At 44.0% G+C, this 26,676-nt stretch overlaps 1 protein-coding gene across 2 annotated transcripts in view; it reads right to left on the bottom strand.

Moving 5' to 3' along the window:
• Positions 1-26,280, bottom strand: part of SCAMP5 (secretory carrier membrane protein 5) — a 157,437-nt gene extending 131,157 nt beyond the window's left edge. Inside the window, exons 1-2 of one of the 2 annotated variants that reach the window (XM_069222150.1) lie at positions 26,173-26,277; positions 24,350-24,559 (exon numbers count right to left, since the gene is read on the bottom strand). The gene's annotated coding sequence lies outside the window, so the exon portion shown is untranslated. Of the gene's footprint in view, positions 1-24,349; positions 24,560-26,172 lie in introns of both variants that reach the window. The other variant, XM_069222151.1, reaches the window with a different exon arrangement.
• Between the last annotated feature and the right edge of the window lie 396 nt (positions 26,281-26,676).

Here is a 26,676-nt window from a genome sequence, read left to right as displayed (position 1 = left end):
ACACAGGTAAGCATAGTGCAGTGGCGACACCACCAATAATTGCACAAGTAGCGCTCTGCAACGTAATGTGGCTAGGGAAAGAAGGGGCGGAGGGGTGAATCAGTGAGAATGGAGACCGGTCGGTTGGATCGACCACATGTGTGGCAAAGGAGAAGAATGCACTCACCAGGGAGCCAAAGCAAGCGGTCAAGGTTAAATGCATGTATCAGCTCTGTTCATGCCGAGATGAAGCGAGACACAAGCAACTGAGTTCAGAGTAATAAAAGTGAAAATGAATGGGTGCACATACTTGCTATGGAGAGTGTGCGGCTTATGATCGCTTTCTTCCCCCATTTTGGCTGTCACCATATTGGAGAGGAACTGCAATGGACCTGAAACTCCCAAAGGAATGTGAAAATTGCTGTCATTAAGAAAAAAGCTGTCAAAGAAAAAGAGCCCAAAGCATAGGGCACACCTAAGAGAAATATACACGGACAAAACTAGAGGAGGCGCATATACTCAGTGCAGTCTACGCATGTGCTACAGAGAAGGGCCACAGTGATCATAATGACGGCTCGGCATGCACAATGGAGAAAAGTCGGCCATACAGAGAGGAAAAGTAATTTCCGATGGCGAAGGCAGTGGCAGGTTTACATGAGGTAGAAACTATGGGAAAGGAAGTTGGAAAAAAGTGAGCCCAATGTAAAACCGCAGAATCAATTATGCGATGCAAAGCAGAATGAGTGCCGGCCATTGACAGAAAATAGTCCCACAAAGGGGATGAAAAAGTACTTGGGCCTCAGGACACTGATATTAGCAAACACACGAGGAACAACAGGAAATTGTATGCTACAGCCAATAGAAATGGAGGAAAAGTAAGTAGCAAGCACACCAATCAATGAAAAGTGAGGGTGGGATGTAAGCCCCTTTTAATGCTTATATTAAGTACAATAGATTTCACATGCACAGCGCAAGCGGCGTGCAGGTGAAACCTAAAAAAGGCATACAAGGGCATAATAAAAAATAATAAAAAAATCTATTTAAACCTATCTCTGCATTTGCTGCAATTGAACAGCATAACAATAGCTACAAAGTATGAGAATGTTCTTCTTTTTCTCAAAGTCTTTAAAATGTGCATGTAAAAGTGTAGTCAGAGAGAATTCTGGGATCGGGGGGGGGGGGGGGGGTGATGTGATCCTTAAACATACACACAAATGACAGTTATGGAGAAATGTCACCCCAGCTATGCAGAAATGAAAAGTAAGACACCTAACTGAAAGACGGCATAGCCAATAAGTGACGCCACCTAATCATCAATGTCCTGTAACAATTTGGGAGAGGAACACTCAGTTGAAAACAACATGATGGAATGTAAGCATGAGCAACAAATAATTTAGCAGCTATCCATTGCACAAGCAAGATAATAGGATTCACAGCTATTTTTTCCAGCTACATAAACATTGTATATAAAAACATTTTACATATTGCTTAATTTATAAATGAAAGTGCTGGTGCCCAAAGTTCTCCTTTGAAACATGCGGCTGCTGCAATTAAATGTGCGAGCACAGAATAATGAGGCAGCATAATCCTAAAGCCATTTCGGGCCTTTTTAATCCACTTACAACCACTCCTTGCCCTTCAGCTCACTTTTGCAGCTTTCTACTTTCTCTCTTTGTGACGCTTTTTCATTTTCTCTTCCTCCGTCTTTCCCATATGTGTCTTTTGTTCTCAGTAAATGTCCGAGGAAGAAAAATAAGAGCCGGCCCTCAAAAAGAAGTGCTGATGCTTCACACCGGAAACCACTGGCTCAAATTCAGCACTGCTTTTACATAAAGCCTTTTCACTAAAAGCACTGTAAAAATAACCTACTAAAAAGCAGTGAGGGATGGACAGGCCAAGGAATGGATGAACAAGTATTGACATGCCATACCCATCTCCTCAATATCTTGCGGAGAAATCAGATTCATGCTTCTGTGCCAGATTCATGGGTCCTCCATTGGTGAAAATTGACTTTGTTCTTACATGGCCTGGAACCTATGAATATACAATTTTGTTAGCAGCATCTCCACTTTTAGTATGGATTTGTTCCTTTCAGCGTAACCTCAGCTCTAAGTTTATTTACTATAGGAATAGCAGTGTTCGTGAAAGTCCATCTCAAAAAGGGAACTGTGTTTCCAACTGGAAGATCAGTTCATGTCTGTCTCTTATTTTTCAAAGGCTCGAATTGTCCTTTGAGTGGCATTCAAGTCCTCCAGTCTCACGTTTTTTTGCTTAATGTATAAAAATCTGATAAGCATATATGTCAAGATCTGGTATTCATTTGAGTGATCTCCAGGATGGACAATGAATATCTTTGACCTAGCCCAATTTTGGATGCTAATCATGGTGGGGTCTGGTTGATGCTTGAATGGAAATACAAGGTGCTAAAATGTAGTTGCCTCTCGCTTGTTACCAGCAAGTAAGGATTCTCCCGATATCATACTCGTTCATCCGCAGATACTTCCAGTTGCAATCATTATTTTAAGGTCTGGAAAGAGAACTTTAAGTTCCCGACATTGAAAAAATTAAACACTTCACACATACAAAGAATACTGGCTTATTTTGATTGTTTGGCATACAGAGTTTTGGTCTCACACATCAACAGACTCCTGTGATTGCCGCTGCATTTCAAAAGGTTGTGTTCATAACTCCACTGTACGTCAGCTCTCAAAAATCATGCCAGTCGTCAAAGAACAAAGGGGCTTGCCTCACGCAGCCCTTTAAAAATCAGATTGCTTCGACTTTTGCTTCAACTTAAAATATGAGGACACACAAAGACAAACAGAAAGATTATTTTAGTGACGGACAGGATTAAAGTCTGTGCTAAAAGATGAGGTTTTGTTACTGACCCATAAATCCTGTGAGTTTTTTTTTTTTTTTTTTTTTTAAGTTGGAATCATTGACAACACAGTCCACCCAGAAACTTCAGATGCTCCTATTCTGGAAGAAACTGCCCTGATGCTCCAGAAGTAATTGGTCAGCCATGGGTGTGCAGGATGTAGTCTGCACTGCATCAGAGAGCATCAAAGGGCTGACAAGGAGGCAGTATGTGCTGTAGCATCAGGGGGTGCCAAATATAGTGCACTTGGGAATTCCTTGCTGACATAGCTCTACTAGCCAACAGCATAAACCATCAGTTCAGAGACAACATTTTGTTGCAGCAGACACCTATTGACTAGCAATGTGGCTAGTGACATCCCCTTACACAACCTCAGTTTCAGACTATACAGTACCACTGAATGACAGAGATGTGGAACTCCTATCGCCTGACACACAGGACATATTGTTTGGGGTCAAGGGCAACATGTTTTTATGTTTATTTTGTCCTTAGGATAAGTAGGCCCAACCGCCTGCAGCACAAACCCTTTAGCTGCCAGTTTATAACAAAGGGGCTGTCTGCAGTTGCAGTAATATGTGTCCATATGTTAATGGTGTTCGCACTTTTATTTATGGTTCATTACTGAAAAGTCTTTATTATTAGGGGAGCGCTGTAAATAAAGGTTTTAAGGTTACACTGCACTAATGACAGTGGTTCCAGTAAAGAAAAAAATATATATATACACATTTGAAACGTTTAACAATATAAGGCTAAGTATTATGCTCCCAGAATGCTCTCTGATTGGAAGTAAATGTTTGCAGAAGCTTGTAAGCAAGAGTGATGATTCTTTGCTTTCAAAATAAAATGTTCAGAAAAAAAAGCAAGTAGGTAAAAAACGTTTTTCTACTATTAAATTTTAGGTGCCATTTCTTAGAAGTATTTCTAATGAAAAATCAATGATTAAATAATGATTCAAGAAGTAACCTGTCCCATGGATGAGTAGATATTTTATTAAACTCCACACCCATGGAACAAGATGCATTCTCTTTTGAAGATAGATTTTTTTGTCTTTTATCCAAGATCACTTTGAATAATGCTGGCTTTGTGCCTAGTAGAGAACACATTAAAGCAGTGCATTTTAAAGCATTCCTACCATTCCACTGAGTACACATTTCTGACAGCACATGACAGCCGTACAAAACTCCCTGTATACATACAGGTGCTGTAACTTTTTACTCCAAGTTTCTCATATTCCCCCGTACCTACTACCAACTCTATTAGGCCTCGAAAAATCATAAAAATGTTACTAGACCTGCAGGTCAAGATGCTTGAATAAACTACTCGCCCTAACTAATGTACTTGACTCAGAAACTGGTCTCAAATTGTGTGATCCTAGGCAAATATTGTATGTTACAGTCGCCATTTTCTTCATTCTCACGTATGAGTGCATCTTCAAATATGTGAGTTCAGCATTTCTGCTGTAAAAAAAATCATCTTTTGTTTGGTAAATACACTAAACTACCTCTATAATAAATCTAGCCCACACATAGGGTACACATGATCCATGCATGACTTCTCTCTTAGTTTAAGAATAGCTTTGCCATCAGGGCAGGAGGGTTTCTCAGTTTATGTTTAAACACTCACTTATAATAAAAATATTACTAAAGCATGATATGGTAGTGCACTGTCATTTACAGACAGTAAATTTCCAAGAAATGTTCAAAACACTTTCCACTAACTTGCACCATTACTGATAAAACTATAAAGTGTGTTAACAATAATCTGTGAAAATTGGGTTTCAGAAAACATTTATCATCATTTGCACATCACCAAGTAAAGTGTAAACTTTTTCATCCTATTAAAATATTTTTTCCAATCACACAGAAGTACAGAAAAAAAGCTTTTCACAGTTACTGAAATATATTTTGAAATGTTTGTAAAGTTGACTTAGTTATATAAATGTTGTGTGTTGGGAAAACCCGGATAGCAGAAGCCTTTCACTTCACATAGGTCAGACAGTTCACCATACAAAATCCTGGAACTCTGTGGTCACAAGGAAAAGTATTTGTATTGCAAGAAGACAAACTGACTTTTGACCTAGGTCTATGAACACAGAGCAAATCTGACAAGAATAAGATTTGAAGGCATCTTAATTGCTAATTCAGTTTCTGACTTAACTGAACACCTGTTTTTTGTCCACTCACCAGAAGGGTCGAGTAGAATCTAAAAATAGCTCGACCTCATAAAATAAAACTCACCATAGCGAGTGGTCGAGTAGATTTTTCGAGCCCTACACGGGCTCTGTCCAGAAAAGCAGATTGGAAGTATCTACTTCCAATCTGTCCTTGCGTTTGCAGAAAACGTTTTGAACACTAGGCATTACTTTTTGAGGGAGGGAGCAGCCCCCTTTGTAATGGTCTAATCGCCTTTTCCCCTCCCTAGCCACAAAAGTCTTTCTTCCTCTACCACCAATCCTCAGAAAACCCTGTACACCCCAGGAGGTTATTTTGATATAAGAATAAGTTGTAGGGGTGGCCAGCTGAGGCATGGCACCGGGGCCCCAACAACCATAATTACCAAAACAGTCTTTCTGCAAATCTTTACCTCCAATCTTGCACCCCTGCTGGAGACAATGGGAGTCCTTTGTAGGACTCAGTACTCTTATTGTCCCTAGTTCGGGCTGTTCCTGTTGCTGGTACTAGGCCAAGCCACACAAGTGTGGTAGTGTTTTTGTTTGGACAAGAGGGAACGCTGGATTGTAGTTCTGTGGATCCCTGCAGACTCCAGAATTTTATGTCACAGAAATGCATGATTTTGGGCATAGTTTGAGGTTTGAAGGGTATTGTGATACAAAAATAAAAACATAAGCTCCATAACACCCCCTTGGTGCCCCCCTCCTCCTGATTCCCTGGGTGTCTAGTTTCTGGGTTTGGTTTGTTTGTTTCCCTGCGTGGCCACTGAGCCTGGGCCCAACTTCAACAGCAGCCCTTGTTGCCAAATGTAGTCATATTTATATTTTATGCAGGAACTGCAGATGACTCCACATTGTATTTTGAGTTTAATCTTCTCGTGGGTGCTAGTCCTACCCACATAAGTGTGGTACTATTTTTATCAGGAGACGTGAGAAAAACTGGGTGGTAGGCAATGTGCGGCTCCCTGCAGATTCCAAAACTTTTTGAAGAAATGTGGGATAAATGTGTGTTTTAGCTGAAGTTAGAGGTTTGCAAGAGCATCTGCGTACAAAAACCTACTACGAGCCACGCAAGTTACCTCACCCTGGACTCCCCGAATATCTAGTTTTCAGGAATGTCTTGGGTGGCAGCCGAGCTAGGGCCCAAAATCTGCTGCAACCCACATTGTGAAGAAAAAAAAAAAAAAAAAGTGTGGATTATGCTGGATGAAATATGTCTTCAGGTCACATTTTTGGATGTTTTGTGTCGCAGGAGCTAGGCCAAGCCACACAGTGGGGTACAATTTGTACCAGGAGACAGGTGGAAACACAGATTAGAAGTAATTTATTATTACCAATTGGATTTGCCTGTGTTTATGGCTTCCAAACGGAAGCCAGTTTGCAAAAAAGAAGATCTTTTGCAAAATCCCATCTGAATCACATGATAGCATGGATAACCCCAAATTCAGAGAGTACAAATAACCACTGTTCCTAAACTCAGTATCTTATGTGAATTTGTCATTCTTTATATGTTACCAATTGACGTGCTGTACAGTTGTTACACAATGAAAAACTATTGTGAAGTGCAGCTCAGTTCTTGGGTCTGGCTTTCACCAGTATTTTGGGAACCTACAAACCCTATAAATAGCTGTTGCACTTAGCCCTTTCTGCAGGGTCATTCCTAAACGTTTTGCTTTCACTAGTCTTATTTTTGTAGATAGGACTTTGTGCACCTTACCACTGCTAACAGTGCTAAAGTGCTTGTGCTCTCTCTCTCTCTCTATATAAACACAGTAAAACGGGCTTATACCCAATTAGCCCATTTAATTTACTTGTAAGTCCCTGGTAAGGTGTCCCCGGGGCCTGTAAACTAACTGCTACCAGTGGACCTACAGCACTGAATGTGCCACCCACTTAGGTAGCCCTTTAATCAGGTCTCAGGCTTGCCATCGCAGCCTGCATGTTCAGTTTTATACTGCCATTTCGATCTGGCCAAACAAACCATTTGCCAAGCCCAAAAATTCCCTTTTAATACATATGTCACCACCCAGGTAGGTCCTGGGCAGGCCAGAGAGCAAAGTACAATGTATTTAAAAAGTAGGACATTTACTTTTAAGTTTTACATGTCATGTTAGTGAAAAACTCCTAATTTCATTTTCCCTTCTGCAATGCCTACCTTTCACATAGGGTAACACTGGATTTGCTTTATTACATTTAATAAGCTGTAACTTCTAAATAGGAACAGGTAACCAGCTTATGTTCATGCTCTAGCAGTTGAGCCTATAGTCACTGTGGAGGACATGCCACCCACATCACTCTGGACTCAACCACTGGGTGGGACCAACATAGAAGGCTTCCACAGCTCGTTTTCAGCCGTGGTGTAGATGCAGATGGGTGCTTGGATGTAGCAAGTACTGTCTCTGGATCTGTGGTCAGCGGCTGTCTGTCTTCGGTAGTTGCTGCCTGTGGTGCAGTCAGGGTTTCTATATTGGTGGCCGAAAAGAATATTCGACTTTGATAGGAGCAGCCCCTGCCTTGCAGACACACAGCAGGATGCCAAAAGATACAATGAAGCTTGGTACTTCAAAGTTTTGGTGCAGTATGCAATAGGAAGAGCTCGGGGAAACCAAGGGGATCCTTCATAATGTGGGTCCCTCCTAGCATCGCTCCCTTTTTGTAGGAATTTCCAATGGGTGTGCTTTGCTGGGCTTCTCATTCAGAACAGTTTCTCTTCCTGCGAGGCCAGGCACTTTCCTTCCCTTTCTCAAAAAGGCAGACAGGTTTTTAGACTCTAAGCAAACCAGCAGAAAATGGAGATTCAGGTTTTGTCCCGTCACTTCTGAGAGACTGGAGACATAAAAACACTATTGTTGTCACACAGCAATCATTCAAGTACTCTTTAGAGCACTCCTTTCCTTTGACAAGAAGAATTTGGAACAGGAAAAAGTGGGGTGGTTTTGATTCCACAATTATCCTCATTTTCCGGATGGGATGTAGATCCATTTTCTGTGGTTTCAGAACTTGTTTGAGTTGTTTCTCTTTCAAATGTCATTTTCTGGCTGCTTTTCAAACACAGCTTTGTACAATGGGGTGACTCTCACTGCAGATATGAGTGATGCTGATGTCAAGCAAGAGTATCCAAAATAAAGGTCCAGTAACATGTGAGATCTCTGCACTTGGGTGTCATCATCCTTCATGAAGCAGTGAGGCAGACAAAATGGAAGGCCTTGCCTAGAAACGTCTACACCTTGAACAGCAGAATCAGCAGTCTCGTCTCTCAGCCCCCCCCCCCCCCCCACACACCATATACCAAATGGCAATGTTAAGGACCTCATTGATTTTCTAATGGTAGCCGTGTCTCCATTCGCTCTCACCTTGGTGTCTGGGTTTCCACCCTCCAGCTGTAGAAATGCAGTCGACACACTTCACCATTTGGGCCAGCAGTATCCATCCTTCATCTTTTCCGAGACTAAATCAGGATCCATTCAAAGTGTATCCCACTTGCCCCAATAATTTGGCTTTCTTCACACATAAGCGCACTCAGTGCCCATTGAATATTACTGCAAGTTCTGGATTCATATTAAAAGCGTAACTTTGCTCAAGAGGGGTCAGTAGGACACTCTCTCTACCGACACAGTGAAAAAGAACTGGTCATTCTAATGATTCACAAAACATTGGTACTCTGCCACCATCTCTTAATAGCATGGACAATAATGCATTGCTCTCTATAAGGGTATGTTTTTCATGCCTCTCAACATTACAAAATAGGTTCTGGTCCTAACATTCCCAGGGAAACCTCCAGGCCTCTGATCTCGTGCTATTTTAGCATGATGGGAGGGGCAAACAAAAAGTAGGGTATCAGTTTCACATGCAGGCAGGCATGTAAGGCAGGGGTATACACTTAATGTGCAGAACACATTCATGTCCAAAAAAAACCTATAATTTGGTGTCTTTTGGTGTGCATTCTTATACCAATATTTGCATTACATTTTGCAGTATTGTTCATTCATATACTGTAAAAACCCCCGGCTCTTTGCAGATTCCCCCCACACACGTTTTGTCCCCATGTGGACTACTGGATGCTGGTATTTCGACTCGGACAGTGCACTGGAACCTGCTAACCAGTCCCCAGTGCCTTTGTTCTCTCCCTAAATTGATCGTCAGCTTGGTAATTCCCTTATTGGCAAGGATGTAACCCCCTTATAAGCTCTTAGTAAATGGGCATGGGTGGTAAATAGGGGTCCCCAGGGCTGAAGCATGAGTTTGTTCCACCCTAGGTGACCCACCTAGCAGACTGCCAGTGCAACCTGATCGAATTAGACTGTGCCCTCACCATGTGTATAACAGTCCCATGCACTTCCTTACATATATGTCAGACCCCCTATGGAAGGCACCTGCAGCCCAGTAGATCGGATGCACTATATTATAGGTACAGGCATGTAAGCACAAGCTTATATGTCTATAGTATCCTTTCCATTAAGGTATACTATAAGTGCAGGTCGGTCCATAGGATAATATGGGACTTTAGCCCGGGCAGCCCCAGGCTGCTACCTCCATTATAGTACCACCTAGATATGTCAAGTTTGGTGTCAAACAACATGCTTTCTCTCCCTCAACACAAATCTGGTTTTCAGGGATGGCTGTCATTCACTCAGGTGACACTAGAGGTTGCCCACCTGTTTACCACTCTTCTTTGTGCTCTGGCCGGTCAGTCTGTGCCTTTTCCCATGCTTGCTGCTGCCAAGACAGGTTTCTGACCTCCTGCCAGGTAGTGTGGGTGCTTCCAGGAGTCAGGGACAAAGGCTGAGGCAGGAAGGAGGTCACTCCACCAGTCCCCCAGCCGGACTAGTGAATAGAGCCATCAGGGCAGTGAGCTTCCAAGGCTTCACCGCCCCTAACAGCCATCTGTGCTGTCCACAGCAGAGGTAACAGCCCCCCCACCCCCTAGCCCCAGGCACTTTCGCTCATGGTGAGATGAAAAATTAGGTTTGAAGCACAGGTGTGGTCACTTCAGGGGTGGATTAGCTGTAGGGGCTAGCTGTCCATTGGCTACTAGTCTCCACACCCCTAACTCCAGAATTTAAGAGACATCCCTGACACCAGAATCTCAGATATGATCGACGGACTATGAAGAAGGACCAGGACATCACTGACAACCAGTATTTGCCCACGGCACCAAAACAAAGGTGTGGTACTCTGTCCCTGAGGCAACAGACTGGGAACTGCTTGAATGATCCTCGTCCTTGGCTGAAACTCGTCACTCCCAACTACAGGGACCCTTGTGGAATCCAGAAGCACCCTCAGACTCCCTTGGACTACTGGCAAGAGCCCCCCTGCAGGTAAAAATGCTCGCAGGCTCTGAAGATTCACTAGCAATCGGGCCCGCGGTGGGATCGCCGAAAGCCAGTTGATCCAGTTGCCTCCTGGGAATTGTAGTGTTCCCTTTCCCCAGATTTCAGACTGCTACGTCGCTGCCCCAGACCCAGTGAAGTTCCCAAAGGATTTCTGCACCATTACCGCTTCCAAGGCTTGTTGGTTGCCAGTCAGGTAACTAACCCCAACTAACTTGACACTGCAAGTGCAGCCTGCATCTGACATCTACAACTCAGCCCCAGCTGAGATTTTCCATCCCTTTGTCAGCACCGTTGTGTATGCGTAAAGTCCTGGTTAGCACCATGGACACCCAGGACAACTCTACACCCTGACGCCTAGGTCAGTTAAAACTGAACTGACTTGTGATCTGGTCCTAGGGACTACACAACCTTAACCCTAAAAGGGTTCCATGTAACTTGTTCTTTTAGTACTGTTTTGCAACCAGTATGTATTTTCTCCACATACTGCAAGGAAACATAAATGCAATTTTTGCTGTGATTTAATTGTGCTTCTAAAATTCATAACTCTGGTTATACTTAGGCAATTTGGTTTGTTTTGATGTCTAAATTAAGACAAAAAAAATAATCTCTATTTTGGTAAATTGGTGTAAGATTTCTTTCAAGTCATGTCAATTACTTATCATCCATGTTGGTGCTCTGAAATTGCTTAACACATGTTCCTCTAAGTAAAGCCTGGCTGCTTTGTGCCAGAACTGAGTTAAGGATTCACTAGTGTGAATCCAAGAACCACCTTTGGGGTATTGTGAGAGTATTACATGGTCAGAACTAACCCCCATACCACATAATACTCCACTTTCCTACTGGTGTTTCAGCTGCAGGATCTGAACTTGTGTTTTGTAGTACCATTTAATCATAAGTGTATTTTGCATGAGAAATCCACTAAATACACTTTAGCACCAAAAGTTATTTTTGCAAAATGTTTTTGATTTTTCTAATTGGCTTGTGAGGGCACTGTGTAGATCCCTATTCCATTAGACGTTTAAAAAAAAGGGCTTAGTGTGTTTGGAAATGTTTTTTCTAAGTTTTTCTAAATTTTACTAAGGTCCCAGCTCTTAGATTAAAAGCCACAATGGATGCTAAAAGCAGTCTTGACTAGTCCATCCTGCCAGCCCTCAGGATCAGTGACCTGAGAGCTCAATAAAAAGCTAGAGGCATTGGCTAGAGAGCTACAAGGAGGACCTGGAGAAGGCCCTGAGCTTCTATGAAGAAGAGAGAGTAGAAAAGGAGGACACTTCCTCAGAGAGTGACCCTTTAGAGGTTGAAGATGTCCTAACCCCAGAGCACGGAGGGGAAGGAGGTGAAGACCATGACTCTCCACCCTTGCCCAGACCTCCCTCACGAATGGAGGTGACAGAAGTCAGTCTAGTGCCCCCACTCCGTATTGGTAGGGTGGCTAGGACCTCAAGGACAAGCTTAACCAAATCTTTTTGGCGAAGAAAAAGCTTGAATTAGAGGAGAGGAGACTAGCCCTTGAAGAAAGAAGGATTAAACTGGGCCTGAGACCCAAGGAGGATGGCCGTGACAAAAACCCAAGGGAGAAGAATGAGTCCTTTGACCCAAATATCCCTAAAGGGATTCTCCCCAAGTTTAGTGATGATGATGACGACTTTGACAAAGGGTTTGCAGCCTTTGAGAAAGCCTGCAGAGTGAGAATGATAGGTCATCAGCACTGGGGCTCTCTAATTTGGGACTTATTCCCAGTGAAGAGCAGAGATGGACTTTTTACCCTCACTGAGAAAGTGGTTGTGTCCTACAAGCATATGAAGGAGACACTCACAGAACGGTTGGGACTCACCACAGAAGAGTATAGATTGAAGTTTAGGGACACCCAAAAGGGTCAAAATCAGACCTGTATGGACCGTTCAATCAAGACACTGGAAGGCTGGATAAATGGTAACAGGGTTAACACATATGATAGGCTTTATAATTTCTCGATGAAAGAACACATTTTGAGAAACCATACCTCAGAAAAGTTACACCAGCATCTAGTGGATTCATCACTTTAGAGTCCCAAAGAGTTGGCTAAGAAAGCTGATAAATGGGTGAGGTCACGAGTAACCAAAAAGACCCAGAGGGTGACTCCAAGAAGGGAGGATTAGGCACACAAAAATAAAAGGTGGGAGGTGGTAAGCCCACGAAAGACTCCCTCAGGATCCCACAACACTAAAAAGGAAGAGCACAAAGCCCAACCCAACTCTGACAAGCAGAAGCAGGGTGACCCAAGGCTTAAAAAAAAAATTATAATCAGACAGCAGGCTTTGTTTTGACTGCCACAAAACAGGTTGTTTCAGAGGGGCTGCAGCCTGCTCCAAAAAGGTGAGCAGTAGGCTGGCCAGTGTAGCCATAGGACAGGGATCCTAAGATGAGGAAGTACTCCTAGCATCAAACTGGGAGAAGCATCCAGCTGGTAAGCTGGTGATCCCAGAGGGTGGTAGTAGCCACTTCCACCCCATTGAGGTGAATGGGATCCCTGCCACTGGCCCAGGAAATACACGTGTCAGTCACACCACAGTGGCTGACTGGTTTGTCTCCCCAGATCAGTATGGGCTAGGAAAAAAAGAGGATAAGGGTGGTCCCTGGGAAGGTCAGAGAGAGACCTGTAGCCATAGTGCCCTAAGAAAGGGATGGTACCCTCAGCTGGTGTAATGTAGTGGTCATTTCTGACCTTCCCTTAGACTGTATCCTAGGCAATGGGTTCCAGTAAAGGGGGGGGGGGGGAAAGAGGAGAAAGAAAAAGACGTCTCCCCAAATCCAAGCCCTTTGTCCACTGTCTGGGAGCAATTTCCACACCACAGGAGAGCCATTAACAGTTGAGGGACACTGAACACTGGCACACTTGGTTTAGGCAGAAAAATGACATTTCCTAAAGTGCACTTTTCAAAACAGTAATATAAAATCTGATTTTACCATTGAGCTGATTTATTTTTATTTTTTAAGTGATATAGACTTACATAATGATAACTGGAAAACTCCCTAACCCTAGCCCCCCACCCCCCTTCGGTACATTTCTCATCATAAGGTTTACCCCCTCTCTATCCTGTAGTGGCTTAATAAGACATGGTGTTCCAGTCCTGCACCCTCCATTTTCCATAAACCCCTGTATATCTTTGCTGTGTTGTCCTGGCTCTCATCTCTCCTTCCTTCACAATATATTCCGGGGTCGTGGTTGTCCCTCAAGTTCCGAGTTGGCCTATACCATCTCCCACCTCCCCTATATCGTCTCAGATTTTTTTTCTTTGCCCCTATCTCTGTATACTTCCCTTTCAAGTATTCAGCATCTATCCATGCCCTCCCACCACTCGTTAAGACCTGGTGCAGTCCCTGAACCCCACCTTCTGCGTATATTCCTTTTTGGAATCATACAGCCTAGATTGATCAGTTGTTTTTGATAACTCGTGTGGTTGGTTTGCCCCCATACCCCCACAATCACTCTTTCCGGTGTCATTTCTAGATTAGTCCCTGTTGCGTGTTCCAGGGTCTTCCCTACATCCTTCCAGAATCTAGCGATCTGGGGGCAACTCCATAATGTATGGTAGAATGTGCCCATGTCCCCACGTCCCCGCAGACACTCAGCATTTGTCGCCCTCCCTATCCTATAAAGCAAGGAGTTTTGTATAGTATAACCTGTGTAGTATTTTAATTTGTATTAGTTTGAGCGATGCTGGAATGGCTACTTCGGCCGGGAGCACAAGCGTCTCTGCCCAGTCTGCCATCTCCAACTACTTACAGTCTCTTTTTCATCTCTCCCATAAATTGGATAGTAAGGGTTGTGTGTTTCTCAATTGTGCCATAGGTCTGTGATATTAGTTTCCTTTGTATCTCGCCCTCCATAAGTCTAATTTCCAATGGGGCAGCTTCTTGTGTTCCTCTTCTGCAGGGATACTTCGTTTCAGGGCTGCCTGTAGGCAGGCATACTGTAATCATTGTGTGTCCGACATTTGATATTCTGTTTTGAGGTGTGAAAAAAGTGCCACCCCATTTGCTTCCCATATGCCAGCTAGATATGTTATTCCATGGTTGTCCCAGCCTCTATACCCAGTTAAGGTATTTATCTTAGGTAATCTAGACCCTTCCCACAGAGGTGTCTTTGGGGTCAAACATGTAGCCCATCCCATTTCTCTAGTGAGTCTTTTCCATATCTGTATAACCGTCTTTGTTGCTGGGCTAAATGCAGGGTTCAATTTACCTCCGTATAGCCAGTGCATGTAACTATTTTTGTGCATCAGCTCCCTATCTCCTTGAAACGCTGGGTCGTCTCCTGGAGCAAAAGTCCAGTGATTTTCTATGCTTAGCTGTGTCGCCTCGTAATCCTGCCAAATATCCAGAAGTGCTATACCCCCCTCATATTTCGATCTTTGTAGAGTGCAATTTAATTCTGGGCAGCCCCCCTGACCATAGCTGTGCGCATACCAGAGAATCCACTTTGTGTCTGAGACTGGGTAGGGGGAATTGTGTAGAATGTAGAGGAAGCAGGGTAAAGCCACAGTCTTAAAAAGTGCTGCCTTACCTATCAATGAGATCGGGAGGGATTGCCAATATCTGACTTCTATTTCAAACCTTTGCAGCGGGGAGGGGGTAAATTGGTATCGTAGTGGAGGTGGGGTCTGCCAGAGACCCAGATGCCTAGGTATTTGAACTTCTCTAGCTCTACCCTAAGTGACAGTGTCACTGTTGGGACGGTCTCCCATGTATCCACCTGGAATAGTAGTGATTTACCCCAGTTTATTTTGAATCCTAATACCTCCCCAAAGGCCCGAAAAATATCTCCCAGGTGGCCTAGTGAGGAGGGCGTCCGAGTCAAATACAGTAAGATGTTGCCTGCATACAATGAGATCTGCTCTCTAGTGGGCCATCCTCTGATCAATGGGTCCATTCTTATCCAGTTGGCCAAGCCTTCAATTGCCAGTGCGAAAAGCATCGGCGACAAGGGACAACCCTGTCTGGTCCCTCTATGGAGGCCAAACCCTGGTGAGGTGTATCCGTTTACTCTAATTTTCGCGGTGGGCCTATTATATAATAGCTCAATCCATCTCCGGAATTTCGGACCGAATCCCATTTTAGTCAGTATGCCAAACAAGTATCTCCATTTCACCGAATCAAATGCCCTATTGGCATCTAGGGAGAGAATGGCTCTCCCTTTGGCCAAATTTGTTATCAAAGCCAGATTATTATGAAGCCTTCGGAGATTCAAGGCAGTTGAGGGGCCGGGTATAAACCCTGTTTGATCGGTCATTACGTTTCTCAGTCTGATCACCAATGTCTTTGCCAGTATTTTAGCATCAACATTTAACAACAAGATCCGGTGATAGGAGTCTCCCCCGGTCTCTGGGCTTATTTGGCTTGGGTAGAAGGATAATCGTTGCTGTTCTCATGTCAAGAGGGAGTTCTCCGGTTTCAAAGGCTTGTCTTAAGTCCGCATGCAAATGTGGCATAAACCCCTTACCAAGCCTCTGAAAAAAACTTGACGGGGAACCCATTGGGCCCTGGGGATTTCCCTCCTGTAATTGCCCCATTGCTTCTATTATTTCTTCCTCTGTAACCTCCTCATCTAATTCCACAATTTGCTGTGGGGATAAGTGTACCATGGGGCAGTCAGCTATAAAGCGATCTATTTCTACCTCTGGGGTGGTTACGCTGGATTTGTGGAAAAAAAAAAAATCCTCCAGTTGGGCTGCCAGTTCGCCCATTACCTCCTTGGGGTCCCTTATTAACTCCCCTTGAGCTGTCCGAATTTCTCTAATAAGGGAATCAATTTGTTCCTTCTTGCCCAACCATGCTAGTAATTTACCTGCTTTATTCCAAGCCTCATATAGATGTCTACATTTTAATAGGTATTGTTGTCGTACTGCGCCTCAGGTCACTATATTGTATTCCTCCCTTTTTTTGTATCATCTCCTTTTTAATGTCCTGTACCGGCTGTGTTGCGTAGCTCTGCTCCAAAGTTATAAGTTTGCTTTCTAGTGTTAACAATCTTTTCTGTCTTTCCCCTACCTCTCCCGATATGATCACCCCTCTGATAGTAGCTTTGTGGGCTTCCCATAGGGTCACCAGACTGCACCGACCCCTCGTTTTCAGTGAAGTATTGCTGTGTTGCGTGCCCTAGGTCTTCGACCACTTTCGTGTTTTGTAGTCGCCATGTTTGCATCCGCCACCAACTCCCTGATGGTCGTGGTCCCAGAGAGCATGCCATCTGCAATGGGGCGTGATCACTAATCCCCCTGGCAAGATACCCCGCCTCTTTAATTCTCAGCAGCAAATCTGCAGTGAGAAAGAAATAATCTAATCTGGAGTGAGTGTCGTGGGCAGCTGTATAGTATGAGTACCCTTTTTCCTGTCCGCTGTGGAATCTCCACACGCCACTCACGCCCACTGCATGTGAGAACCCCTCCAGTTTTTCCATGGTTGGGCGTCCTTCCTCCGACCTATTAGCCCCATCTATCCATCACTAAATTGAAATTGCCTCCCATTTGTATTGATGCAGGTGGCGAGGTTTAAGTATGGTGCCAATTTTTTGGAGCACCTCGCAGTGAAGTCCCGGGGGTGAGTATACACTGACTAACAATATAGCTATGTTTACGTACTTCCCTAGTATCGCTATACAACAGCCATATGGATCCACCCACGTGTGGGTGGTGTGAAATGGGAGAGCTTTTTTAATAAGCACCATGGCCCCCCTGGATCCAGATGTAAACTGCGTATGTCTCACTATCTTGTATTTCCCCCCCTTTCCATGGCTTTATGTTATGCATCCATGAGGTGGGTTTCTTGCAGGAATATTATATCTGACATATCTAGAGAGCTTTGTGTACCAGGCCCTGCTTGAGCTTATTCCCTAACCCATTCACATTCCATGTGAGGAGAGAGAGTTTCTCGTTACCCACTGTAATATTTTCAGCAAGAATAGTCTGTTCTTGTGTAAAGGATTGTCCCCTCTTAGACCCCCAGTGACCTTTGTACTGCTGTCCAATGTCCCATCACCCCTTTGATTGAACTGAACTGTTAACCGTACCCTCTCAACTTTCCCCCCTCCCTAACTTACCATGCTGGGATTGTAAAACTAACCACCCCCCCCCCCCCCCCAATTCACGCCATGTGTTAGCCTGAACCACCAAAATGGGTCCCTCGTTCCCTGCTGCAAGTTTCTCTGAGGCGTGGACCAGTGCCATCATCATAGTTTGTCTTTTACTGTTCATTGTTTGGTGTCTGTCATCCCGCCCGAGGGACGTAGAGGAAAGAAGGAGCCAAAGAGGCATGAGAGACCGCAGTGACGCTCTTCCTCATCTCCTCTCCGCCCGGACCTGCTGAGCCATGTCTTTAGCACCATTGATTAGGATTAGAGTTATCTGTTAGCCAACAGGTCCGCTGTCATTGGGGTTACCCGAGGGGGCTGCTCCCCCTCCAATTCTGTCCCCGACCCGGACTGTTCTGTACTGCTTCCTCCGGTGCCCGAAGAGAGTTCCTATCATCTGCCGCTCATCCGAATCCTGGTTGTCCCCCTGAGGTCCTGGAGCGCCTTCATCTGTGCAGCCTTGATTTGTTCTTGTGTCGAGCGGCAGCAGACCCGCCCAAGCCCTCGCCCCCCTACGTTTCTTTTTCATCGTAGTCCATGTCTTCCTCTCGGATTCCATTTCTGTGGCGAAGACCCTGTGTCTCTATCCATTCCCAGGCCTCCTGAGGCGATGTTAGTAAATGTGTCTCTTGTGTTCAGTCCGAAATTTAGCTGGATACAGCAGTGCGTATTTCATGTCATTGTGGCGGAGGCCCTATTTGACTGCTGTAAATGCTGCCCTTTGTTTCGGCACCATGTTTGTGTAATCTGGGTAGACGTTTATCTCTTTTCTTCAATTTTCCAGGGGCCTCTCTTCCTTGTCTCTTGGAGGATCATGTCTCGGTCTCTAAAGTTCATTAATCACACTATTATCGGTCTCTGGTATGCCCCTGGTGGTGGAGCGTGTTGGGGGGGGGGGGGGGTGTCACTGGAATCCTGAAGGCCCGCTACACAGAGAAACATTTGGTGGGTGTTCCCCCCCAGCACCACATTGCTCAACCATGTCTCTATGTAAAGTTCTTGTGATGAGCCTTCCGTCTTCTCCGGGACACCCACTAAACGAATGTGGTGTCGTTGAGATTGGCAATCAAAGTGGAGGATGTCGAAAGTCAATGTTCTCAGTTCGTTGTTCATGAGTGCCAGTTTCTGTGTAAGTTCTTTCACCTGCGGGTCGTCTCACCTAACGTGCCTTATTTTGCTTTAACTCAGTCTTTTACCTTGTTGTGGTCGTCAAGCAGGAGACCTTCCTCCCCAGGAAGTGTTGTGATTTGATTCTCTAAGGCCGTCTTAGATTCCTGTACAGGCACCAGAATCACTGTGGTGTGTTATAGCCAATATTTATCTGAATAAAAAAAAGACCAAAATTACAAAAATCCACCACACACGAGCAAAGATACCACTTTTTAAGAGTTGTAAAGAGTGTTAATCCAGAGGAATCAATGGGTGTCTCTTTTTAACACAGCACCTGGGATGCGTTAAAAACTAGGTTGTTGTGGGGCGGAAAAGGAAGTGAGGCGCCAGAAAACAAAGCAACGTGTTGGTTCTTACTAACAGGGGAGGTGATGATTCCTTACTGGCAGGGGAGGTGATGCATCGGTTCCTTACTGGCAGGACAGATGATGCCTGTGTATCCAGTCACACAGCCTTGGTTCCTTGCTACGGTGCGGGGTTGATGCGAAAATGATGCCCAGGGACGATGCATGGTAAAAATGCAGATGCACGGTGATAAGAGTCACGGTTCAACAGGCACTGCATCAGTCCTTCCACCACAAAGCAGGCGCTGTGTTGATTTTTCAGCCGCAATCCCAGTGATGCATGGATTTTCTTCCTTGGGAGACCAGTCTCCACTTCCAAGGGCCCAGGGACTGGATTTGGCACCAATTTGAAAATCAGGACTCTCAGCAGAAGAGTCCAGGCACTGGCAGATGAAGTTTGAGAAGTCTTAGGTTCATCAAAGAGGAAGCAAGCTCAGTTCAAGCCCTTGGAGAACCTTGGATAGCAGGATGTAGAAACAAATTCCAGTCCTTTCACTCCCAGGACAGAAGCAACCGGCCAGCACAACAAAGCAACAGGCAGAGTGGCATTTCTTCCTACTGCATCCAGCTCTTCTTCCTGGCAGAATGTCCTCAGTCCAGAAGTGTTCTGAAGTTGTGGTCTCAGAGGCCCAATACTTATACTCACTTCTGCCTTTGAAGTAGAGCACCATACCCTGCCTTTCATGCCCTGGCCCCAAACACACTCCAAGGGGTTTGAGACTGCTTTATGCAAGGACAGGCACAGCCCTATTCAGGTGCAGTTTTCAGCTCCTCCCACCACTCTAGTCGAGGAAGGCCCATCAGGATATGCAGGGCACAGCTCAGCTCCCTTAGTGGGACTGTCTAGAGGGAATTCATAAACAGCCCAACTGTCATCTTGACCCAGACGTGTATTCCACAGATAGACAAAGGCATAGAATGTTTAAGCAAGAAAATGCACACTTTCTAAAAGTAGCATTTTCAAACTTACAATTTAACATTCAACTTCACCAAGTTCTGTGAGTTCAGAGACCTCAAACTCCTTATCTCCATTTGTTCCCAATGGGAAATTACACTTAAAAAAATATTTCAAGGCAATCCCCATGTTAACCTATGGGAGAGCTAGGCCTTACAATAGCGAAAACCGAATTTAGCAGTATTTCACTATCAGGACATGTAAAACACACCAGTACATGTCCAACCTTTCAAATACGCTGCACCCAGCCCATAGGGCTGCTTAGGGCCTACCTTAGGAGTGATATATATGTACTAAAATTGAAAGTTTGGGCCTGGCAAGTGGGTACACTTGCTAGGTCGAACTGGCCGTTCCAAACTACCCAAAGAGATACTGCAGTGGCAGGTCTGAGACATGTTTACAAGGCTATGCATGTGGGCGGCACAATCAGTGCTACAGGCCCACTAGTAGCATTTGATTTACAGGCCTTGGGCACCTCTAGTGCACTTCACTAGGGACTTAATAGTAAATCAACTATACCAATCGTGGAGAAACTAATCACCAATCCAATTTAGACAGAGGGCCCTTGCACTTTAGCACTGGTCAGCGGTTGTAAAGTGGCCAGAGTCCTAAATCCAGCAAAAACCAATTAGAAAAAGTAGGAGGAAGAAGGCACAATGTTTGGGAATAACCCAGCAAAAAAGGCCATTTCCAACAGCTACTAAAGTATTATAAAAAAAAATTAAAAAGCGGCCTCCATTTAATGACAGCATGTTTAATGTAGACAGGTCAACTAGCCAAACACAGATGAATCATCCATCTGAACAATGTAGTACTAGTGCTAGCTGCTTGTGCCCATAAGGAAAATGGCATGATACACTCCAATGCCCAAAGTCCTGAGGTCTTTCTATATTCACATAGGAGAAATTTGGCACTTGTGCAGCAAACATGCTTTTGCACCAAAATATACAACGGTGAAAGCAAACTGCTGGTACAACAAATTTCCATCAGTCTCTGAGCATCATGCACAATACGAAAACTTTGCACTTTAGTTGAGGCAGTAACCAACACCATTCCTCAGCCATACACTGGAAGATCAGGGCCCATCTGGGAGCCCACTTGGAGAGCTCTTTGAGGCCTCCGCTAGAGGTACAGCAAGCACCTCTGAAGTGCTACAATACAATGCTGGAGACAACTGATTTCAGTCCAAGAAATGTATGAGCCATTAGCGTTTGAGTTCTGACATCACAACGCCTGATGCCAGAGGCAGTAGCCAAGGTGAAAGGCCGGCCACATCGCTTCATCACAGCTGTATGTAAAACAAGCAAAACAGGAACTGGCTTTTCTTTTTTCTGCTATGTTTTTCTAGAAAGATAAAGCACTCAATAGAAAGTTTGCACTGTGAAGGGCCATGGAGCACGAAGGGGAGAGACAAAAGAAAAAAATAGTTAATCCACGCTGAAGTATATCGCAACCGTGCAATTATCCATGTAACGGGGTCAGTCTGCAAGGCGGTAACAAAACCGCCCCAAGGCGTGACAAACGTAAAGCAATTACCAATTACATCAAGGGATTTTTTAAAGACAAGCCCACGAATGGGTGAAAGTGATGGGCGTGGTTAAAAGCCCAAAATACTTTTAACAGGTCAAAGCGCTTGCGCACTCAACCTAATGACAGACAACCTTCTTGGGAAAAAAACCAAAAAAAACGAACCTGTGCTGTCATGGAGATCTCGATGGCTTAACCTTTCCTCCCCTCACCCCCCATAGTTTTTATTGATGTGCATGAGTCATGCATATAAGTTCAGGCATTACATATTTATTTATTACACCCGTACAGATAAGTTTGCTTCTTGAGCATGAGGTTTGGAAATTTTCTCATAACTGTTTCAAGTACCATACTTTAAACAGGAAAACCCCCATCAACAAAGAAACTGCCCCCACCCACGGGTAGTACACGCTTAACCTACTGAGAAAATCTGTGTTGAGTCTTAAACTCTCACTAACAACTTACTGAAGGGGTAGAAATGATGTAAAAAAGGGAAATTTTCATTGCCATATCCCCACCCCAGCTAGCAAACGAAAGGCAGACACAATTGCTTAACTATGGCCACTATAAAGTGAGAGAGGGGAAGAGCCATGAGTTGGCAGGAAAATCAAAGTAGATCACACAAGTCGATCCTGCATTATCAGGGGTGTGGAATTTATTAAAATATCTACTTGTCCATGGGACAGTTTGAGTTGGCAGGAAAATCAAAGTGATCACACAAGTCGATCCTGCATTATCAGGGGTGTGGAATTTATTAAAATATCTACTTGTCCATGGGACAGTTTGCTTCTTAAATCTACTTGTCCTGTAAAAAAAAAAAAAAAAAAAAAAAAAAAAAAAAAAAATAATCTACTTGTCCCTTTGGCGCCATGTAATGCGGCGACAAATTGTGGAAGCACTCTCAATATGTACGAGCTCTGATAATAACCTTTCTGATTATGCCGGGACTAGCAACATAGTATGGCTTGAATACTTGCAATTGTCATCCCTACTATAGAAACGTCCTTATTTTGCCACATTCCCGGAGATCTAAATACTGGGGCTGGAGGAAGCAGTAAGCAATAGTTCCAGGGCTGGAACGCCTTTGAGACTGCAAACCTACTAACTTGCATGTTTTAAGGATTTTAAACAGCTCTTCTCTAATCTTTTCCCCATAATGAGTAAGGTTGGAAATTTACTCCTGACAATGGCAGAAGTAGAAGTTCTTCCAGGGTTGGGAAAAAGTGGTTGGCGGGAAAGTGAACTTGTAAACGTTCAATAGATTTTCACATGAGCAAATCTACACATACATATTTGCTTGTGCTAAAATACAGTTCACAAATATTTTCTAGGAGTACGATTTCTTGTTCTACTTCTGTAAGGTACTGTGAATTCATGAAAGCCACTAATTCAAAGACATACCATAGATGCACTTTTGTGACTTTCTTTAAGAGTTGGGTCCCTGATTAGGTCTGGCATTAACAAAGACATTTTGTTTTTATTAAACTTCTATTTCTCTCTTTATCTATCGGGTGACTTTACTGTGGGTAATCGCATTCTGCTCATCCACAAGGAGCATACTGGCACACAAAGTAGTTTTGTTCCGTGCAAGGAACTACTGTGGCAATCAGTGGTGTAACGAAATGGGAGAAGGTCTCCCTGCAAAGACCATGGAGGGACCCACCCCTTCAGACTCACTGAGTGCAGGTGCTGTGCTTAGGGGGCACATTGGAGGGGGGCTGCTTACCATAATCTTGTTGACAATGGCTACACTGATTTTCCATTAGGAATTGTTTTGGGAAATACTAGCATGCATCAACACACTTAACTAAATGACACTAAAATGTCATACTAGTGAAAAAAAAAAAATCCTACTTGCATTTTTTTCTGAACCTTTTATTTTGAAAGCAAATACTCATCACTCTTGCTTACAAGCTTCTGCAAACATTTGCATTTAATCAGAGAGAATTATACTTAGCCTCATATTGATAAACTTTTTTAATGTTTACATGTTTTTTCTTTTTTAATTGGAACGACTGTCAGTAGTGCAGTGTGACTTTAAAACGTTTATTTACAGCATTCACATTAATAATGAAGGCTTTTCATTAAGGAACCATAAATACAATTTTGAACAGCCTTAACATATTGACACACATTACGTCAACTGCAGACAATTCCCTTCTCCGTTAACTGGTAGCCAAAGGGATTGTGCTGCAGGGGGTTGGGCCTACTTGCCCCAAGGACAAAATAAACATGAAAACTTGTTGCCCTTGACCCCAAACAATATGTCCAGGGAGTTGGGAATTCCACATCCCTGCTGCATTACTGTTTCATTTATACTACAGTCAGCAGTTTATGTACCATTGTGTCTCAAATACTTTTCAAAATGTACTCTTTATTTTCAGCACCTTCACACTTCTTATAAATTGCATTTTTTATTGATCATCTCTCACCTTGGTATATCTAGGAAATCTGATTACTCAGTACTAACTAGCCTGAAATCTTCACTGTGCCTCTCTTGCACTGCTTACAGCCACCATTTGCTCCCTCAAGGTTTGGGTGATTTGCATTTGTGAAATCTAAACTCTCCAGGAAATGTTATCTCTTACCTTTCCCTTGATTAAAAGGTATTTGAAATATCATGTATTTTCCTCTGCTATCCCATTTTGTCATTCTTTAATTTTGCTGGTAATGAAATGGATTTAACTACCTGTAATATTACAATATTCTTTGTATCTGATAAAATATATATATATATATATATATATATATATATATATATATATATATACACACACACACACACACACACACACAGTTTGCATGACTTGTGTATGTGTGGCGCAGATAAAGGAGGTATATAAATACCGCCCTCACTGCTCAAGCTAGTCTGCTACTGTACCTACCGGAAACAATCCGTAAAGTTGTGATGAGTCCACCAGTATGAGAATACGCTGAATAACAGTTTGTAGACTGTAAGTTGGATTAAAGTGCTGCAATTTATTGCCACCGGCTATTGGAGATGGTGCAGTTAGTTTCCTGGGTGAGGTAGGGAGGCTTGAAGACAGTAATTCTGGTGTTCAAGTGCTCTACAGCCTGAGCCTCCCAGCCTATACCTGCAAGGAACAAAACAACGGAGTCACCGGTCAACCCATATCATTAGGGGGTTATTTTCCAGATCAGATAGCTTGCCTCAAGGACCATCTACAATTCCATGCAAAATACGCTCACAGTCGTTGTAGCTCAGAGCTAAGTGTGTGACGACATTCGGTTACCAAGCTAATGAATTATGCTGGAAGTAAATGGGAAAAAGGTGCTGTTTTGCCAAATGCCTGTCAGTGCTTTCTACAGATGGTCCTCCCACTTTCAGCGAGTGATTGGAAGCACAATATCGAGAAGCACTGCTACATACCACAAACAGCCGCATGTGGAACACAATCCCCCTCACTCCACACAAATGCCCATGAGAACAAATTCGCCCTCACAACCGGTTCCCACGCAGTCAGTAGGATGATGTATGCTACGCAGACTACGGCGGGTGTACCGCAGGAAACGTTTTGGTGCTGGGTTAGCAGAGATGAAACACTTGTTAACAATCCACCCAGTTTGACGAAGCGAGGAATCAACAAGGTCCAGAACAATGCATACTAATATTTTAAGGGGAACGCAGCATGGGCAATTGAGAAAAATACCTACAGAAAACAAATCTTCCTTGACACAGACGCCAGATTTAAAAATATATATAACAAACCCAGTAACTTTATAGATGATGACACCACGGCTCATTTAGACGTTACATATGTCTACCATTCTCTTTCCTGACAATACTTCCGATCCTTAAATAAACTAACTTCAACTTTCTGTGGAACCAACATACCTAATCTTAATTAAGACAAACGCTGAGCAGACAGGCGATACAAATGTTATACGGTCCGGCCTCAGTTTCTCAATGAAAGAAGTAAATACACATAAGTGAATAATTGTCTTTCTTGTTTCCCCATCTTGCTGGTATACTTTCAATTTGCACAAGGTTTCATTTTGGTGTAATTTATTATTATTCTTCATACCCTCTATATTATCAACTGAAAACATTTGAAGTGGCGCACTATACAATTAAAACAGGACTCCTAGATTAAGCGTGCCACCATGCGTTAGATTTTTTTCAAATAGAAACGTTTAGTTACCAAACCTCACTGTTCGTTGTAATACATTTAAAGGGACTATTGGGCACCCAGCGCCTCAGCCCTGCCCTCATCGCTCTCACACGCAGTCAAGTCCCACACCAAGGGCCAGATGTAGCAAAGGGTTTTTCCCATTCTGTGTCAATGGGAAAATGTGTTCGTACATATGGCCCTAAAATACGGTCGGTGCAATTACCGGAATAAGCACTGCACCGAACAGTAGTGGGCTCAGGGTCACTTGAGCTCCAGCTCAAGGATTGTCGGCCATGCTGCCCGGGGGCGGTAGGAGCCCCTTTATTTCCTTAGGTTTGTTTACGAGCAAAAGAAGGGCAGTGCAGCAGTGGAGATCGGCTCGTTTTAAGCGCATGGGCATAAGCTGGGGTCTAGTCTAGGCCCAAGAGGGGTCCCACCGTGCAGGGAAGAAGCAGGAGGGTGGGATAGAGGATCGCCGGGTGAGCTGTCGCACTCACGACGCAGGGCAGCATAGAGGTAATCTCACGACTGAAGCTGCTGCTGGACGAGCCCTGCCAATAGAGCAGTCTACTTACCAGCACCGATCCCTTAAACACGGGTCACTCAGGTCTCACAGGCGCCGGCTCACGGACTAGCAGAAGCAGTAAGCGTCTCTGTACTGACGTCACTGGAGCCCGCCCACGGACGGGAGGCTGCATCTGCAGCAGCGACATACTATTGCTAGCGGCTATGTCATTGTCTTAGCCCCACAGCCAATCAGGAAGTGTAAAAACGTTTCTCCAGCCTATCCTAAGCCACGATACAATCTTTACCGCCCCTCAGACACACAGCTGACACGACTTCCCCCACAGAGCCTACCTCAAAATACAATTCCCCCAACCAATCCAAGGTCACCGCAATTTTCCAACATTAATAGGTCATATGGGTCAACCTACCTGACGGTTTGTGTGAGCACCTGAGTGTCATGATTCCTGTACATGATTTAGGAAATTACGGTAAAAAATACACTCGAACCGTAAAAGGTGTAGTAATGGGCAATGCAGTCCAGTCTCTGATATTTACATGGTTATTTAGTACAT

The sequence above is a fragment of the Pleurodeles waltl genome, chromosome 3_1 (genome assembly GCF_031143425.1).
Source record: "Pleurodeles waltl isolate 20211129_DDA chromosome 3_1, aPleWal1.hap1.20221129, whole genome shotgun sequence".
NCBI classification, from domain to species: domain Eukaryota; kingdom Metazoa; phylum Chordata; class Amphibia; order Caudata; family Salamandridae; genus Pleurodeles; species Pleurodeles waltl.
This window is presented reverse-complemented; position numbering and strand designations above follow the sequence as displayed.